This window comes from Nanorana parkeri, unplaced genomic scaffold, assembly GCF_000935625.1.
Source record: "Nanorana parkeri isolate BGI_ZX_2015 unplaced genomic scaffold, ASM93562v1 scaffold1087, whole genome shotgun sequence".
Lineage (NCBI taxonomy): Eukaryota > Metazoa > Chordata > Amphibia > Anura > Dicroglossidae > Nanorana > Nanorana parkeri.
In genome coordinates, this window is record NW_017307355.1 from 97,967 (window position 1) to 102,986 (window position 5,020).

Below are 5,020 nucleotides of genomic sequence, written 5' to 3' on the forward strand. Positions count from 1 at the left end.
ACGGCCGCATAGTCCCATAGAGAAGGACGGGGGCTGCGTACTAATCACACGCAACACCTGTCCTTCCCAGGAGATGCTCGATACGGCCCTGCACGCAGCACGGAGCTGTACATGCCGGCCGATTACAGTGTGAATGAGGCCTTAGCAGCATAATGGTCAATACAATTTTCACTGTATTAGTATATTAACTGTTTTATATTTGCTTTCAACAAAATTCTGCGTTTTTAAATAATGATCATATGGATTTTAAAGCATATCACAACCGAAAATGTCTTATTGCTTTTTAGCAATCCCTAAAACGGACCATTACCCCCCTTTGACTAACAATCACATCAGCATACAGCTCTGCATGCTGATATGAAATTATCTTACATTCATTAGTTAAACATATTTTTATTTTACTTTTACTTACGATTAGTTTTTCTACTTCCTGGTCCTCTTTGGCACAATTGATGTAATGTGTCCAAGCGTTGCATCCTGGGAAGGTTACATCAGCAAAGCACTGGGAAATCTCATCTGTGATCTCATGAGATCTCCTTCAGATGATGTGCATGGTCACATGTCCTAGTCACATATGCCAGGGTTTCAGGAAGTAAAGGTAGATCTAGTAACCTGCCCTTAGTTAAAATGGCCACTGTCAGAAGACTGGGGAAGGAAGGAAAGGGTATGCAAAAAATAAAAAGCCGTCAATTATCTAGAAGTATCTGTTTGTAGATTGTCATTACTAAACATTTCTAAAGGTGTCTTTTTGTTATTTTGAAGATATGGGCAAAGTTCCTCTTTAAATTAGGTGCCTAGTAGGTACAGGCATGGGGACCACGTGGCATGCTCCCTGCCTCCCCACAATAGGTCAGAATATGACAAGTCACCAGACCAGAGCACTGCCTCACGGGGAATAGAGGACTTAAGGATATAGGTGTGGTACCATTGACCAACCTTTCTCAACTAAAAAGCGGTTGAGAAACGTTGCCATAGACTGTAGAAACTGTACTGTTTCTGGGAGTACTGGGTATTGATGGCAGTAGCCTGTGACAGTTCTGGGGGAGCGGTGCTTAAAGGAGAACTATGGGGTTATGGCTTTTCCCCATAGTTCTCCTTAGGGTAACGGGAGGACACAAACTAGCGTACCTTTGCCTAACAGCATAACTGTGACGTTTAATCTGCTTATCTTTTACCTTTCTGTTTTCATTAACCCCTTCGTGACTGACGACATACAGTGTACGTCGCCAGCATCGGGGCTGTTTAAACAGACAGGGGAATCCATCGAGAGGTGAGCGGACGCCGGTATGTTTTCGCTCCCCTCCCCATCTACTGAGCTGATCTGCGACAGTCTCATTGTCACAGGTCGGCTAGAACTATGAGGTGAGTGAAAAGCACTCACCTCATAGTTCTCCTTTAACATTGGTTTAGGCAGTGGAGGAACATGGGTAGGTGGTCTTTTTTAATTTCTACAATAGATGAACTTTAAAGGATAAGTCCACATTTGTGACCATGTTTCATGTTATTTAGTGTGTGACATGAAACACGGTCACATTCCCCCACCCCCAATCCCTGTACTTAATAATCGTGTGGTGCTTCTCCCTGCATGTGTATGTTTAGTTTTACATTTAATTTGGGTGTAGCTCCACAGGCACAATGTCATCACCCATTCACAGGGATTTGTGAATGTTAAGACTAAGTCCTTTCTGTGATGGCAGCAGAGGGACTCAATGGAACACAAGCGCCGTGATGTAATTGCATTGGTAGTCCATTGATTACTTCCTTCAGCCCCATAATAGAAGGTCTGTACCTCTGCATATACCTGGGAAGTAAACAATGCAGGAGCCTGTGCATTGCACCAGTGACGCACTGCTCATGGTTTCAAAGCTCTGCAGACATCAATACAAAAAAGATTCCCCAAATCTTCAAAATAACAAAGGCACCTTTAGAAATGTATAGTAATGGCAATCTACAAACAGATACTTCTAGGTAATTGTCTTCTGACAGTGGCAATTTTTACTAAGGGCAGATTGCTAGATCTCCCTTTACTTCCTGGATCTCTGGGACATGTGACCATGCACATCGGCTGAGGGGAAGAAAATGCCTTTCCTTCAGATCTCATGAGATTTCCCAGCAATGCCCTACTGATGTAACCTTCCCAGGATGCAATGCTTGGGCACATTACATCACTAATGCCCAAGGGGGCCAGGAAGTATAAAAAAAAAGAAATTTTAAGTGAAATAAAAATGTTTAATGAATGTAAAATTATTTCATATCAGCATGCAGAGCTGTATGCTAATATTTTTAGTGAAAGGGGGTAAAGTTCTGCTATAATATGGGTGCATTTATTACATTTTTGCAAAAGGTGGACTATGCTTTGCCTAAGAGTGAATGGCTCTGGGAACCTATAGATATCCACCTATTCCTGCTGCAATCCATCTGTGAGCTGCTTGTACAAAGAAAGGGAGCAACTGGCAGCCATTCGATCCTCCTACAGTATTGTTTATTGGAATCCTGTTGTCATCCCCTACATTGCCCAATTAACATAAGAGATGCGTATTTGATTGTTTTGCCAGAAGTTATTGGGTTGTGTATAATTATCATCACCGCTTGGAACCAAACAAACTTTTCTTTTTTGTTCTTTGTTACTCTAAACTCCTTAAGTAAAACTGACTGTTTTTGTACATTTATAAGTGTTGTTCTTTGCATTCTCTGATGAATTTGTTGCAGTTGATTGTCTGTAAATTGATGGTAATGTAAGTTTGGAAATAATTTTTTTTCTACCTGTACTGTGATTGCCTTTGTGCTAAGCGTATGTAAATCCCAGCCGTTTGTTTAAATGCTAAATGATGCTTGTTCCCAGTTCACATACTGAGAAGCCTCTTTTGTGTTCTCATTTGCAACTGCATATGAATGGATGCTGATTGACAATCTGTAAGGCCACCTGTCTTTTACAATGCATTTTTTATAAGCATTAATTTTCCTCAGAATAAAGTTCATTTAAATATCTTTTGCATTGCACAGTTTCCACACTTGAAAAGTTTAAAATCCCAAGTTAACCTTTTTACATTTGCTGCCATATTTGCAGTAACTTAAATCCGTTATTAATTTTATTTAAAGTGACACTGAACCCGTGAGGTAAATCGTAAAAAAACTACATTCAAGTATTTTAACTATTAACAGAAAAGTATCTTATTTGTGTATCACTCGGCTGTAGATCCTCAAATCGTCTCTGAATTGGTGCTGACACCGTCCTTCCTTCTGGAGGGGGGCTACTTCTGTTCCCCATGGTCCCTGTGTGTGTTCTAAAGTAGTCACCGCTCCAAGCTCGCTCCCGGGATGGACTACAATCTCATGTTTAGTTTACTAATTCATATTGAGATTGTAGTCCATCATGGGAGTGAGCTTGGAGCGGTGACTACTTTACAACACATACAGGGACCATGGGGAACAAAAGTATCCCCCCTCCAGAAGGAAGGATAGTGTCCGCACCAATTCAGAGATGATTTGAGGATCTACAGCCGAGTGATACACAAATAAGCTACAGTATTGTTAATAGGGTACTTGAATGTATTTTTAAGAGTTTTTAGTATCACTCTAACACCCCACAGACCTATTGCCTCAAGAGGTGGCAAAAGTACTATTGCTTTTGTTGCAAAAACCACTGCGCTTCAATATCATGGCAGCTAGTCATGTGAACTTGTGCCTAGGCATTTGGTATAGGCAGGCAATTGCACTTAGTAGTAGACTGTTTGAAAAAACAAATGCTGCCACTACTTTTAGGGACTGATACGGTGCAATATGTTTCATTTTGGGTTTAAATAGACTTTATGGTTGTTATGGCTTCTTCAAGTTGTTTGAGGACAGGCAGATTTCTGCACACCTGTCCTCTTCATGGAGATATCTGCCTGTCTATGACCAGCCTAAGTACCTGGCCTTGGAAGAGAACTGAAGTGCATGCACTTTTGTTGGCCCTTGAACAGAATTGAGCAACACTAGTACATGCCAAGCAATATCTTCCATGCATTGGCCATGTTTTGGAGCGATGCCAAGGATCACATATCAGTTCTTCCCTGCCCATTATTAGCAGCTGTAGGTGCTAATAGCAGTGTTAGTGTATTAAACATTTACTTGAAATGTATGCATAGAACATTCCCGTTACCAAATGTAAAGGCTTCCAAAACAGGTACTATTTGCAAACTTTAAGGGCTCGTAACAATAACGTTACTTTAAATGCATGGGATCCACACACTTAGCACATTCTATCACATTCTATCACACTGCACACTACATCCTTCACTGGTATGTTGCCATTCATTTGAATGACACCTAACAACACCTGCCGGTCAGCGTGTGTTGAAGCACAAAGCGCGGTGCAATTAACAGAAGTAATGCATGCACTATTTGTTCACCACAATGCTCAGTATTGGGGTACTGTGGTTTGTACTGCTAGCACACCAGGAGGTGCATTTGGGTGCCATTCAACTTGATAGCAATGCAACGGACCAGTGCACCTAGCGTGCAGTGAGATAGCTTGCATTAAATGCACCAAACCTGTTTGCTTTTGCAATTGTATGACCAAATCGGGACCGAGGATATACAATTCCATGCCTATCATTTTTCTTTGGTCTTGTTGAAAATGATAAGACTGGATCAGCTATGAAAACTTGATATCTCCTGGGGGTTCTACATATCATTTTCCAAGGTGACCATACTACAAGATGTCGAGTAAAGCAGTTGCTCCCTCTTCGACCTGTCAGTCTGTTCTCAATCTAAGAAAATGTTACGCTCCCTTGTGGATTAAGAATGCTTAATAGGCTTCTCAACTGACAGGAATTTGACAAAATATTCCGCTCTGTTAACCTCTTGCCGTCCGCCCGTAGTAAAAAAACGGACGGACTGCACTGCAGCATCTGCGGGTTGCCGTCTCCAGACGGCAATTTTTTTCTGCTCGCGCGCGCCCCCTAGCGGGCACGCACGGGCAGAAAAGACCCGCTCAATGCACACACCCGTTACCGGGTGTTTCACATATAGGCGATCG

General features: G+C 41.8%; 1 protein-coding gene and 1 long non-coding RNA gene across 3 annotated transcripts in view; one reads left to right on the forward strand and one right to left on the reverse strand.

Moving 5' to 3' along the window:
* The window catches only part of AXIN1 (axin 1), a 49,295-nt gene that overhangs the window by 3,918 nt on the left and 40,357 nt on the right, over positions 1 to 5,020 (forward strand). The window lies entirely within an intron of this gene.
* The window catches only part of LOC108796273, a 19,686-nt gene continuing 14,730 nt past the window's right edge, over positions 65 to 5,020 (reverse strand). The window contains exon 3 of the long non-coding RNA XR_001941792.1: positions 65 to 76. This is a non-coding gene — a long non-coding RNA (uncharacterized LOC108796273). The remainder of the gene's footprint in view (positions 77 to 5,020) is intronic.